This window comes from Phalangium opilio, unplaced genomic scaffold (assembly GCF_054372755.1).
Source record: "Phalangium opilio isolate 3A_F unplaced genomic scaffold, DU_Popi_V2 ptg000017l_1, whole genome shotgun sequence".
NCBI classification, from domain to species: Eukaryota; Metazoa; Arthropoda; class Arachnida; order Opiliones; family Phalangiidae; genus Phalangium; species Phalangium opilio.
In genome coordinates this window covers 12,033,354-12,047,344 of record NW_028324151.1, presented here as the reverse complement: position 1 = coordinate 12,047,344, position 13,991 = coordinate 12,033,354, and the positions used below count along the sequence as shown (strand labels likewise).

Genomic DNA, 13,991 nt, shown 5'->3' with positions numbered 1-13,991 from the left:
ACGTGGGGTCTCAGATGTAGCGTGAAAATCATAACTTTTCCACAATACCTGACAACCATTTAATTTCTGAGCTTCCGTGGCTCAATGGTTAGCGCGTTCGGCTGTTAACCAATAGGTTGGTGGTTCGAGCCAACCCGGGAGCGGTGTTAAGGGACCTCAAATGTAACGTAAAAAGTCAGAGTTTTTCCACAATACCTGACGAACATTTAATTTTTGGGCTTCCGTGGCGCAATGGTTAGCGCGTTCAGCTGTTAACCGAAAGGTTGGTGGTTCGAGCCCACCCGGGAGAGGTGTTGTGGGGTCTCAGATGTAGCGTGAAAAGTCATAACTTTTCCCCAATACGTGACAACCATTTAATTTCTGAGCTCCCTTGGCTCAATGGTTGTCGCGTTCGGCTGTTAACCAATAGGTTGGTGGTTCGAGCCCACCCGGGAGAGGTGACGTGGGGTCTCAGATGTAGCGTGAAAAGTCATAACTTTTTCACAATACCTGACATCCATTTAATTTCTGAGCTTCCGTGGCTCAATTGTTAGCGCGTTCGGCTGTTAACCAATAGGTTGGTGGTTCGAGCCCACCCGGGAGCGGTGTTATGGGATCTCAAATGTAACGTAAAAAGTCAGAGTTTTTCCACAATACCTGACGAACATTTAATTTTTGGGCTTCCGTGGCACAATGGTTAGCGCGTTCAGCTGTTAACCGAAAGTTTGGTGGTTCGAGCCCACCCGGGAGAGGTGTTATGGGATCTCGAATGTAACGTAAAAAGTCAGAGTTTTTCCACAATACCTGACGAACATTTAATTTTTGGGCTTCCGTGGCACAATGGTTAGCGCGTTCAGCTGTTAACCGAAAGGTTGGTGTTTCGAGCCCACCCGGGAGAGGTGTTGTGGGGTCTCAGATGTAGCGTGAAAAGTCATAACTTTTCCACAATACATGACAACCATTTAATTTCTGATCTCCGGTGGCTCAATGGTTATCGCGTTCGGCTGTTAACCAATAGTTTGGTGGTTCGAGCCCACCCGAGAGCGGTGTTGTGGGATCTCAAATGTAACGTAAAAAGCCAAAGTTTTTCCACAATACCTGACGACCATCTAATTTTTGGGCTTCCGTGGCGCAATGGTAAGCGCGTTCGGCTGTTAACCAATAGGTTGGTGGTTAGATCCCACCCGGGAGAGGTGTAGTGGGGTCTCAGATGTAGCGTGAAAAGTTATAACTTTTCCACAATACCTGACAACCATTTATTTTCTGAGCTTCCGTGGCTCAATGGTTAGCGCGTTCGGCTGTTAACCAATAGGTTGGTTGTTCGAGCCCACCCGGGAGCGGTGTTATGGGATCTCAAATGTAACGTAGAAAGTCAGAGTTTTTCCACAATACCTGACGAACATTTAATTTTTGGGCTTCCGTGGCGCAATGGTTAGCGCGTTCAGCTGTTAACCGAAAGGTTGGTGGTTCGAGCCCACCCGGGAGAGGTGTTGTGGGGTCTCAGATGTAGCGTGAAAAGTCATAACTTTTCCCCAATACGTGACAACCATTTAATTTCTGAGCTCCCTTGGCTCAATGGTTGTCGCGTTCGGCTGTTAACCAATAGGTTGGTGGTTCGAGCCCACCCGGGAGAGGTGACGTGGGGTCTCAGATGTAGCGTGAAAAGTCATAACTTTTTCACAATACCTGACATCCATTTAATTTCTGAGCTTCCGTGGCTCAATTGTTAGCGCGTTCGGCTGTTAACCAATAGGTTGGTGGTTCGAGCCCACCCGGGAGCGGTGTTATGGGATCTCAAATGTAACGTAAAAAGTCAGAGTTTTTCCACAATACCTGACGAACATTTAATTTTTGGGCTTCCGTGGCACAATGGTTAGCGCGTTCAGCTGTTAACCGAAAGTTTGGTGGTTCGAGCCCACCCGGGAGAGGTGTTATGGGATCTCGAATGTAACGTAAAAAGTCAGAGTTTTTCCACAATACCTGACGAACATTTAATTTTTGGGCTTCCGTGGCACAATGGTTAGCGCGTTCAGCTGTTAACCGAAAGGTTGGTGTTTCGAGCCCACCCGGGAGAGGTGTTGTGGGGTCTCAGATGTAGCGTGAAAAGTCATAACTTTTCCACAATACATGACAACCATTTAATTTCTGATCTCCGGTGGCTCAATGGTTATCGCGTTCGGCTGTTAACCAATAGTTTGGTGGTTCGAGCCCACCCGAGAGCGGTGTTGTGGGATCTCAAATGTAACGTAAAAAGCCAAAGTTTTTCCACAATACCTGACGACCATCTAATTTTTGGGCTTCCGTGGCGCAATGGTAAGCGCGTTCGGCTGTTAACCAATAGGTTGGTGGTTAGATCCCACCCGGGAGAGGTGTAGTGGGGTCTCAGATGTAGCGTGAAAAGTTATAACTTTTCCACAATACCTGACAACCATTTATTTTCTGAGCTTCCGTGGCTCAATGGTTAGCGCGTTCGGCTGTTAACCAATAGGTTGGTTGTTCGAGCCCACCCGGGAGCGGTGTTATGGGATCTCAAATGTAACGTAGAAAGTCAGAGTTTTTCCACAATACCTGACGAACATTTAATTTTTGGGCTTCCGTGGCGCAATGGTTAGCGCGTTCAGCTGTTAACCGAAAGGTTGGTGGTTCGAGCCCACCCGGGAGAGGTGTTGTGGGGTCTCAGATGTAGCGTGAAAAGTCATAACTTTTCCCCAATACGTGACAACCATTTAATTTCTGAGCTCCCTTGGCTCAATGGTTGTCGCGTTCGGCTGTTAACCAATAGGTTGGTGGTTCGAGCCCACCCGGGAGAGGTGACGTGGGGTCTCAGATGTAGCGTGAAAAGTCATAACTTTTTCACAATACCTGACATCCATTTAATTTCTGAGCTTCCGTGGCTCAATTGTTAGCGCGTTCGGCTGTTAACCAATAGGTTGGTGGTTCGAGCCCACCCGGGAGCGGTGTTATGGGATCTCAAATGTAACGTAAAAAGTCAGAGTTTTTCCACAATACCTGACGAACATTTAATTTTTGGGCTTCCGTGGCGCAATGGTTAGCGCGTTCAGCTGTTAACCGAAAGGTTGGTGGTTCGAGCCCACCCGGGAGCGGTGTTATGGGATCTCGAATGTAACGTAAAAAGTCAGAGTTTTTCCACAATACCTGACGAACATTTAATTTTTGGGCTTCCGTGGCACAATGGTTAGCGCGTTCAGCTGTTAACCGAAAGGGTGGTGTTTCGAGCCCACCCGGGAGAGGTGTTGTGGGGTCTCAGATGTAGCGTGAAAAGTCATAACTTTTCCACAATACATGACAACCATTTAGTTTCTGATCTCCGGTGGCTCAATGGTTATCGCGTTCGGCTGTTAACCAATAGTTTGGTGGTTCGAGCCCACCCGGGAGCGGTGTTGTGGGATCTCAAATGTAACGTAAAAAGCCAAAGTTTTTCCACAATACCTGACGACCATCTAATTTTTGGGCTTCCGTGGCACAATGGTAAGCGCGTTCGGCTGTTAACCAATAGGTTGGTGGTTAGAGCCCACCCGGGAGAGGTGTAGTGGGGTCTCAGATGTAGCGTGAAAAGTCATAACTTTTCCACAATACCTGACAACCATTTAATTTCTGAGCTTCCGTGGCTCAATGGTTAGCGCGTTCGGCTGTTAACCAATAGGTTGGTTGTTCGAGCCCACCCGGGAGCGGTGTTATGGGATCTCAAATGTAACGTAGAAAGTCAGAGTTTTTCCACAATACCTGACGAACATTTAATTTTTGGGCTTCCGTGGCGCAATGGTTAGCGCGTTCAGCTGTTAACCGAAAGGTTGGTGGTTCGAGCCCACCCGGGAGAGGTGTTGTGGGGTCTCAGATGTAGCGTGAAAAGTCATAACTTTTCCACAATACCTGACAACCATTTAATTTTTGAGATTCCGTGGCTCAATGGTTAGCGCGTTCGGCTGTTAACCAATAGGTTGGTGGTTCGACCCACCCGGGAGCGGTGTTATGGGATCTCAAATGTAACGTAAAAAGACAGAGTTTTTCCACAATACCTGACGAACATTTAATTTTTGGGCTTCCGTGGCGCAATGGTTAGCGCGTTCAGCTGTTAACCCAAAGGTTGGTGGTTCTAGCCCACCCGGGAGAGGTGTTGTGGGGTCTCAGATGTAGCGTAAAAAGTCAGAGTTTTTCCACAATACCTGACGAATATTTAATTGTTGGGCTTCCGTGGCGCAATGGTTAGCGCGTTCGGTTGTTAACCAAAAGGTTGGTGGTTCGAGCGCACCCTGGAGCGGTGTTGTGTAGTCTCAAATGTAACGTAAAAGGAAAAGTTTTTCCACAATACCTGACGAACATTTAATTTTTGGGCTTCCGTGGCGCAATGGTTAGCGCGTTCAGCTGTTAACCGAAAGGTTGGTGGTTCGAGCCCACCCGGGAGAGGTGACGTGGGGTCTCAGATGTAGCGTAAAAAGTCAAAACTTTTCCACAATACGTGACAACCATTTAATTACTGAGCTTCCGTGGCTCAATGGTTAGCGCGTTCGGCTGTTATCCAATAGGTTGGTGGTTCGAGCCCACCCGGGAGAGGTGACGTGGGGTCTCAGATGTAGCGTGAAAATCATAACTTTTCCACAATACCTGACAACCATTTAATTTCTGAGCTTGCGTGGCACAATGGTTAGCGCGTTCAGCTGTTAACCGAAAGTTTGGTGGTTCGAGCCCACCCGGGAGAGGTGTTATGGGATCTCAAATGTAACGTAGAAAGTCAGAGTTTTTCCACAATACCTGACGAACATTTAATTTTTGGGCTTCCGTGGCGCAATGGTTAGCGCGTTCAGCTGTTAACCGAAAGGTTGGTGGTTCGAGCCCACCCGGGAGAGGTGTTGTGGGGTCTCAGATGTAGCGTGAAAAGTCATAACTTTTCCACAATACCTGACGACCATTTTTATTTTTGGGCTTCCGTGGCGCAATGGTTAGCACGTTCGGCTGTTAACCGAAAGGTTGGTGGTTCGAGCACACCCGGGAGCGGTGTTGTGTAGTCTCAAAGGTTACGTAAAAAGAAAAGTTTTTCCACAATACCTGACGACCATTTATTTTTTGGGCTTCCTTGGCGCAATGGTTAGCTTGTTCGGCTGTTATCCAATAGGTTGGTGGTTCGAGCCCACCCGGGAGAGGTGACGTGGGGTCTCAGATGTAGCGTGAAAAGTCATAACTTTTCCACAATACCTGACAACCATTTAATTTCTGAGCTTCCGTGGCTCAATGGTTAGCGCGTTCGGCTGTTAACCAATAGGTTGGTGGTTCGAGCACACCCGGGAGCGGTGTTAAGGGACCTCAAATGTAACGTAAAAAGTCAGAGTTTTTCCACAATACCTGACGAAAATTTAATTTTTGGGCTTCCGTGGCGCAATGGTTAGCGCGTTCAGCTGTTAACCGAAAGGTTGGTGGTTCGAGCCCACCCGGGAGAGGTGTTATGGGATCTCGAATGTAACGTAAAAAGTCAGAGTTTTTCCACAATACCTGACGAACATTTAATTTTTGGGCTTCCGTGGCACAATGGTTAGCGCGTTCAGCTGTTAACCGAAAGGTTGGTGTTTCGAGCCCACCCGGGAGAGGTGTTGTGGGGTCTCAGATGTAGCGTGAAAAGTCATAACTTTTCCACAATACATGACAACCATTTAATTTCTTATCTCCGGTGGCTCAATGGTTATCGCGTTCGGCTGTTAACCAATAGTTTGGTGGTTCGAGCCCACCCGGGAGCGGTGTTGTGGGATCTCAAATGTAACGTAAAAAGCCAAAGTTTTTCCACAATACCTGACGACCCTCTAATTTTTGGGCTTCCGTGGCGCAATGGTAAGCGCGTTCGGCTGTTAACCAATAGGTTGGTGGTTAGAGCCCACCCGGGAGAGGTGTAGTGGGGTCTCAGATGTAGCGTGAAAAGTCATAACTTTTCCACAATACCTGACAACCATTTATTTTCTGAGCTTCCGTGGCTCAATGGTTAGCGCGTTCGGCTGTTAACCAATAGGTTGGTTGTTCGAGCCCACCCGGGAGCGGTGTTATGGGATCTCAAATGTAACGTAGAAAGTCAGAGTTTTTCCACAATACCTGACGAACATTTAATTTTTGGGCTTCCGTGGCGCAATGGTTAGCGCGTTCAGCTGTTAACCGAAAGGTTGGTGGTTCGAGCCCACCCGGGAGAGGTGTTGTGGGGTCTCAGATGTAGCGTGAAAAGTCATAACTTTTCCACAATACCTGACGACCATTTTTATTTTTGGGCTTCCGTGGCGCAATGGTTAGCACGTTCGGCTGTTAACCGAAAGGTTGGTGGTTCGAGCACACCCGGGAGCGGTGTTGTGTAGTCTCAAAAGTTACGTAAAAAGAAAAGTTTTTCCACAATACCTGACGACCATTTATTTTTTGGGCTTCCTTGGCGCAATGGTTAGCTTGTTCGTCTGTTAACCGAAAGGTTGGTGGTTCGAGCCCACCCGAGAGAGGTGTTGTGGGGTCTCTGATGTAGCGTAAAAAGTCAAAACTTTTCCACAATACGTGACAAACATTTATTTTCTGAGCTTCCGTGGCTCAATGGTTAGCGCGTTCGGCTGTTAACAAATAGTTTGGTGGTTCGAGCCCACCCGGGAGCGGTGTTGTGGGATCTCAAATGTAACGTAAAAAGCCAAAGTTTTTCCACAATACCTGACGACCATCTAATTTTTGGGCTTCCGTGGCGCAATGGTAAGCGCGTTCGGCTGTTAACCGAAAGGTTGGTGGTTCGAGCCCACCCGGGAGAGGTGTTGTGGGGTCTCAGATGTAGCGTGAAAAGTCATAACTTTTCCACAATACCTGACGACCATTTTTATTTTTGGGCTTCCGTGGCGCAATGGTTAGCACGTTCGGCTGTTAACCGAAAGGTTGGTGGTTCGAGCACACCCGGGAGCGGTGTTGTGTAGTCTCAAAGGTTACGTAAAAAGAAAAGTTTTTCCACAATACCTGACGACCATTTATTTTTTGGGCTTCCTTGGCGCAATGGTTAGCTTGTTCGGCTGTTATCCAATAGGTTGGTGGTTCGAGCCCACCCGGGAGAGGTGTTGTGGGGTCTCAGATGTAGCGTGAAAAGTCATAACTTTTCCACAATACCTGACGACCATTTTTATTTTTGGGCTTCCGTGGCGCAATGGTTAGCACGTTCGGCTGTTAACCGAAAGGTTGGTGGTTCCAGCACACCCGGGAGCGGTGTTGTGTAGTCTCAAAGGTTACGTAAAAAGAAAAGTTTTTCCACAATACCTGACGACCATCTAATTTTTGGGCTTCCGTGGCGCAATGGTAAGCGCGTTCGGCTGTTAACCAATAGGTTGGTGGTTAGAGCCCACCCGGGAGAGGTGTAGTGGGGTCTCAGATGTAGCGTGAAAAGTCATAACTTTTCCACAATACCTGACAACCATTTATTTTCTCAGCTTCCGTGGCTCAATGGTTAGCGCGTTCGGCTCTTAACCAATAGGTTGGTTGTTCGAGCCCACCCGGGAGCGGTGTTATGGGATCTCAAATGTAACGTAGAAAGTCAGAGTTTTTCCACAATACCTGACGAACATTTAATTTTTGGGCTTCCGTGGCGCAATGGTTAGCGCGTTCAGCTGTTAACCGAAAGGTTGGTGGTTCGAGCCCACCCGGGAGAGGTGTTGTGGGGTCTCAGATGTAGCGTGAAAAGTCATAACTTTTCCACAATACCTGACGACCATTTTTATTTTTGGGCTTCCGTGGCGCAATGGTTAGCACGTTCGGCTGTTAACCGAAAGGTTGGTGGTTCGAGCCCACCCGGGAGCGGTGTTGTGTAGTCTCAAAGGTTACGTAAAAAGAAAAGTTTTTCCACAATACCTGACGACCATTTATTTTTTGGGCTTCCTTGGCGCAATGGTTAGCTTGTTCGGCTGTTAACCGAAAGGTTGGTGGTTCGAGCCCACCCGAGAGAGGTGTTGTGGGGTCTCAGATGTAGCGTAAAAAGTCAAAACTTTTCCACAATACATGACAAACATTTATTTTCTGAGCTTCCGTGGCTCAATGGTTAGCGTGTTCGGCTTGTTAACCAATAAGTTGGTGGTTCGAGCCCACCCGGGAGCGGTGTTATGGGATCTCAAATGTAACGTAAAAAGTCAGAGTTTTTCCACAATACCTGACGAACATTTAATTTTTGGGCTTCCGTGGCACAATGGTTAGCGCGTTCAGCTGTTAACCGAAAGGTTGGTGGTTCGAGCCCACCCGGGAGAGGTGTTGTGGGGTCTCAGATGTAGCGTTTAAAGTCATAACTTTTCCACAATACCTGACAACCATTTAATTTCTGAGCTTCCGTGGCTCAATGGTTAGCGCGTTCGGCTGTTAACCAATAGGTTGGTTGTTCGAGCCCACCCGGGAGCGGTGTTATGGGATCTCAAATGTAACGTAGAAAGTCAGAGTTTTTCCACAATACCTGACGAACATTTAATTTTTGGGCTTCCGTGGCGCAATGGTTAGCGCGTTCAGCTGTTAACCGAAAGGTTGGTGGTTCGAGCACACCCGGGAGCGGTGTTGTGGGGTCTCAGATGTAGCGTGAAAAGTCATAACTTTTCCACAATACCTGACGACCATTTTTATTTTTGGGCTTCCGTGGCGCAATGGTTAGCACGTTCGGCTGTTAACCGAAAGGTTGGTGGTTCGAGCACACCCGGGAGCGGTGTTGTGTAGTCTCAAAGGTTACGTAAAAAGAAAAGTTTTTCCACAATACCTGACGACCATTTATTTTTTGGGCTTCCTTGGCGCAATGGTTAGCTTGTTCGGCTGTTAACCGAAAGGTTGGTGGTTCGAGCCCACCCGAGAGAGGTGTTGTGGGGTCTCAGATGTAGCGTAAAAAGTCAAAACTTTTCCACAATACGTGACAAACATTTATTTTCTGAGCTTCCGTGGCTCAATGGTTAGCGCGTTCGGCTGTTAACCAATAGTTTGGTGGTTCGAGCCCACCCGGGAGCGGTGTTGTGGGATCTCAAATGTAACGTAAAAAGCCAAAGTTTTTCCACAATACCTGACGACCATCTAATTTTTGGGCTTCCGTGGCGCAATGGTAAGCGCGTTCGGCTGTTAACCAATAGGTTGGTGGTTAGAGCCCACCCGGGAGAGGTGTAGTGGGGTCTCAGATGTAGCGTGAAAAGTTATAACTTTTCCACAATACCTGACAACCATTTATTTTCTCAGCTTTCGTGGCTCAATGGTTAGCGCGTTCGGCTGTTAACCAATAGGTTGGTTGTTCGAGCCCACCCGGGAGCGGTGTTATGGGATCTCAAATGTAACGTAGAAAGTCAGAGTTTTTCCACAATACCTGACGAACATTTAATTTTTGGGCTTCCGTGGCGCAATGGTTAGCGCGTTCAGCTGTTAACCGAAAGGTTGGTGGTTCGAGCCCACCCGGGAGAGGTGTTGTGGGGTCTCAGATGTAGCGTGAAAAGTCATAACTTTTCCACAATACCTGACAACCATTTAATTTTTGAGATTCCGTGGCTCAATGGTTAGCGCGTTCGGCTGTTAACCAATAGGTTGGTGGTTCGACCCACCCGGGAGCGTGTTATGGGATCTCAAATGTAACGTAAAAAGACAGAGTTTTTCCACAATACCTGACGAACATTTAATTTTTGGGCTTCCGTGGCGCAATGGTTAGCGCGTTCAGCTGTTAACCCAAAGGTTGGTGGTTCGAGCCCACCCGAGAGAGGTGTTGTGGGGTCTCAGATGTAGCGTAAAAAGTCAAAACTTTTCCACAATACGTGACAAACATTTATTTTCTGAGCTTCCGTGGCTCAATGGTTAGCGTGTTCGGCTGTTAACCAATAGTTTGGTGGTTCGAGCCCACCCGGGAGCGGTGTTGTGGGATCTCAAATGTAACGTAAAAACCCAAAGTTTTTCCACAATACCTGACGACCATCTAATTTTTGGGCTTCCGTGGCGCAATGGTAAGCGCGTTCGGCTGTTAACCAATAGGTTGGTGGTTAGAGCCCACCCGGGAGAGGTGTAGTGGGGTCTCAGATGTAGCGTGAAAAGTCATAACTTTTCCACAATACCTGACAACCATTTATTTTCTCAGCTTCCGTGGCTCAATGGTTAGCGCGTTCGGCTGTTAACCAATAGGTTGGTTGTTCGAGCCCACCCGGGAGCGGTGTTATGGGATCTCAAATGTAACGTAGAAAGTCAGAGTTTTTCCACAATACCTGACGAACATTTAATTTTTGGGCTTCCGTGGCGCAATGGTTAGCGCGTTCAGCTGTTAACCGAAAGGTTGGTGGTTCGAGTCCACCCGGGAGAGGTGTTGTGGGGTCTCAGATGTAGCGTGAAAAGTCATAACTTTTCCACAATACCTGACAACCATTTAATTTTTGAGATTCCGTGGCTCAATGGTTAGCGCGTTCGGCTGTTAACCAATAGGTTGGTGGTTCGACCCACCCGGGAGCGGTGTTATGGGATCTCAAATGTTACGTAAAAAGACAGAGTTTTTCCACAATACCTGACGAACATTTAATTTTTGGGCTTCCGTGGCGCAATGGTTAGCGCGTTCAGCTGTTAACCCAAAGGTTGGTGGTTCTAACCCACCCGGGAGAGGTGTTGTGGGGTCTCAGATGTAGCGTAAAAAGTCAAAACCTTTAAACAATACGTGACAAATATTTAATTTCTGAGCTTCCGTGGCTCAATGGTTAGCGCGTTCGGCTCTTAACCAATAGGTTGGTGGTTCGAGCCCACCCGGGAGCGGTGTTATGGGATCTCAAATGTAACGTAGAAAGTCAGAGTTTTTCCACAATACCTGACGAACATTTAATTTTTGGGCTTCCGTGGCGCAATGGTTAGCGCGTTCAGCTGTTAACCGAAAGGTTGATGGTTCGAGCCCACCCGGGAGAGGTGTTGTGGGGTCTCAGATGTAGCGTGAAAAGTCATAACTTTTCCACAATACCTGACAACCATTTAATTTTTGAGATTCCGTGGCTCAATGGTTAGCGCGTTCGGCTGTTAACCAATAGGTTGGTGGTTCGACCCACCCGGGAGCGGTGTTATGGGATCTCAAATGTAACGTAAAAAGACAGAGTTTTTCCACAATACCTGACGAACATTTAATTTTTGGGCTTCCGTGGCGCAATGGTTAGCGCGTTCAGCTGTTAACCCAAAGGTTGGTGGTTCTAACCCACCCGGGAGAGGTGTTGTGGGGTCTCAGATGTAGCGTAAAAAGTCAAAACTTTTAAACAATACGTGACAAATATTTAATTTCTGAGCTTCCGTGGCTCAATGGTTAGCGCGTTCGGCTCTTAACCAATAGGTTGGTGGTTCGAGCCCACCCGGGAGCGGTGTTATGGGATCTCAAATGTAACGTAGAAAGTCAGAGTTTTTCCACAATACCTGACGAACATTTAATTTTTGGGCTTCCGTGGCGCAATGGTTAGCGCGTTCAGCTGTTAACCGAAAGGTTGGTGGTTCGAGCCCACCCGGGAGAGGTGTTGTGGGGTCTCAGATGTAGCGTGAAAAGTCATAACTTTTCCACAATACCTGACGACCATATTTATTTTTGGGCTTCCGTGGCGCAATGGTTAGCACGTTCGGCTGTCAACCGAAAGGTTGGTTGTTCGAGCCCACCCGGGAGCGGTGTTATGGGATCTCAAATGTAACGTAGAAAGTCAGAGTTTTTCCACAATACCTGACGAACATTTAATTTTTGGGCTTCCGTGGCGCAATGGTTAGCGCGTTCAGCTGTTAACCGAAAGGTTGGTGGTTCGAGCCCACCCGGGAGAGGTGTTGTGGGGTCTCAGATGTAGCGTGAAAAGTCATAACTTTTCCACAATACCTGACAACCATTTAATTTTTGAGATTCCGTGGCTCAATGGTTAGCGCGTTCGGCTGTTAACCAATAGGTTGGTGGTTCGACCCACCCGGGAGCGGTGTTATGGGATCTCAAATGTAACGTAAAAAGACAGAGTTTTTCCACAATACCTGACGAACATTTAATTTTTGGGCTTCCGTGGCGCAATGGTTAGCACGTTCAGCTGTTAACCCAAAGGTTGGTGGTTCTAACCCACCCGGGAGAGGTGTTGTGGGGTCTCAGATGTAGCGTAAAAAGTCAAAACTTTTAAACAATACGTGACAAATATTTAATTTCTGAGCTTCCGTGGCTCAATGGTTAGCGCGTTCGGCTCTTAACCAATAGGTTGGTGGTTCGAGCCCACCCGGGAGCGGTGTTATGGGATCTCAAATGTAACGTAGAAAGTCAGAGTTTTTCCACAATACCTGACGAGCATTTAATTTTTGGGCTTCCGTGGCGCAATGGTTAGCGCGTTCAGCTGTTAACCGAAAGGTTGGTGGTTCGAGCCCACCCGGGAGAGGTGTTGTGGGGTCTCAGATGTAGCGTGAAAAGTCATAACTTTTCCACAATACCTGACAACCATTTAATTTTTGAGATTCCGTGGCTCAATGGTTAGCGCGTTCGGCTGTTAACCAATAGGTTGGTGGTTCGACCCACCCGGGAGCGGTGTTATGGGATCTCAAATGTAACGTAAAAAGACAGAGTTTTTCCACAATACCTGACGAACATTTAATTTTTGGGCTTCCGTGGCGCAATGGTTAGCGCGTTCAGCTGTTAACCCAAAGGTTGGTGGTTCTAACCCACCCGGGAGAGGTGTTGTGGGGTCTCAGATGTAGCGTAAAAAGTCAAAACCTTTAAACAATACGTGACAAATATTTAATTTCTGAGCTTCCGTGGCTCAATGGTTAGCGCGTTCGGCTCTTAACCAATAGGTTGGTGGTTCGAGCCCACCCGGGAGCGGTGTTATGGGATCTCAAATGTAACGTAGAAAGTCAGAGTTTTTCCACAATACCTGACGAACATTTAATTTTTGGGCTTCCCTGGCGCAATGGTTAGCGCGTTCAGCTGTTAACCGAAAGGTTGATGGTTCGAGCCCACCCGGGAGAGGTGTTGTGGGGTCTCAGATGTAGCGTTAAAAGTCATAACTTTTCCACAATACCTGACAACCATTTAATTTTTGAGATTCCGTGGCTCAATGGTTAGCGCGTTCGGCTGTTAACCAATAGGTTGGTGGTTCGACCCACCCGGGAGCGGTGTTATGGGATCTCAAATGTAACGTAAAAAGACAGAGTTTTTCCACAATACCTGACGAACATTTAATTTTTGGGCTTCCGTGGCGCAATGGTTAGCGCGTTCAGCTGTTAACCCAAAGGTTGGTGGTTCTAACCCACCCGGGAGAGGTGTTGTGGGGTCTCAGATGTAGCGTAAAAAGTCAAAACTTTTAAACAATACGTGACAAATATTTAATTTCTGAGCTTCCGTGGCTCAATGGTTAGCGCGTTCGGCTCTTAACCAATAGGTTGGTGGTTCGAGCCCACCCGGGAGCGGTGTTATGGGATCTCAAATGTAACGTAGAAAGTCAGAGTTTTTCCACAATACCTGACGAACATTTAATTTTTGGGCTTCCGTGGCGCAATGGTTAGCGCGTTCAGCTGTTAACCGAAAGGTTGGTGGTTCGAGCCCACCCGGGAGAGGTGTTGTGGGGTCTCAGATGTAGCGTGAAAAGTCATAACTTTTCCACAATACCTGACGACCATTTTTATTTTTGGGCTTCCGTGGCGCAATGGTTAGCACGTTCGGCTGTTAACCGAAAGGTTGGTTGTTCGAGCCCACCCGGGAGCGGTGTTATGGGATCTCAAATGTAACGTAGAAAGTCAGAGTTTTTCCACAATACCTGACGAACATTTAATTTTTGGGCTTCCGTGGCGCAATGGTTAGCGCGTTCAGCTGTTAACCGAAAGGTTGGTGGTTCGAGCCCACCCGGGAGAGGTGTTGTGGGGTCTCAGATGTAGCGTGAAAAGTCATAACTTTTCCACAATACCTGACAACCATTTAATTTTTGAGATTCCGTGGCTCAATGGTTAGCGCGTTCGGCTGTTAACCAATAGGTTGGTGGTTCGACCCACCCGGGAGCGGTGTTATGGGATCTCAAATGTAACGTAAAAAGACAGAG

General features: G+C 47.6%; 6 non-coding genes across 6 annotated transcripts; all 6 read left to right on the top strand.

The window, feature by feature from the left end:
- The first annotated feature begins 10,649 nt into the window (after positions 1 to 10,649).
- Positions 10,650 to 10,722, top strand: TRNAK-CUU (transfer RNA lysine (anticodon CUU)). The gene has a single exon. It is a non-coding gene; the product is annotated as a tRNA-Lys (tRNA).
- A 514-nt stretch (positions 10,723 to 11,236) lies between these two features.
- TRNAK-CUU (transfer RNA lysine (anticodon CUU)) lies at positions 11,237 to 11,309 on the top strand. The gene has a single exon. It is a non-coding gene; the product is annotated as a tRNA-Lys (tRNA).
- A 222-nt stretch (positions 11,310 to 11,531) lies between these two features.
- TRNAD-GUC (transfer RNA aspartic acid (anticodon GUC)) lies at positions 11,532 to 11,604 on the top strand. The gene has a single exon. It is a non-coding gene; the product is annotated as a tRNA-Asp (tRNA).
- Positions 11,605 to 12,118: 514 nt separating this feature from the next.
- On the top strand, positions 12,119 to 12,191 carry TRNAK-CUU (transfer RNA lysine (anticodon CUU)). The gene has a single exon. It is a non-coding gene; the product is annotated as a tRNA-Lys (tRNA).
- Positions 12,192 to 12,705: 514 nt separating this feature from the next.
- TRNAK-CUU (transfer RNA lysine (anticodon CUU)) lies at positions 12,706 to 12,778 on the top strand. Its single transcript has one exon. It is a non-coding gene; the product is annotated as a tRNA-Lys (tRNA).
- Positions 12,779 to 13,292: 514 nt separating this feature from the next.
- TRNAK-CUU (transfer RNA lysine (anticodon CUU)) lies at positions 13,293 to 13,365 on the top strand. The gene has a single exon. It is a non-coding gene; the product is annotated as a tRNA-Lys (tRNA).
- Positions 13,366 to 13,991: the final 626 nt, after the last annotated feature.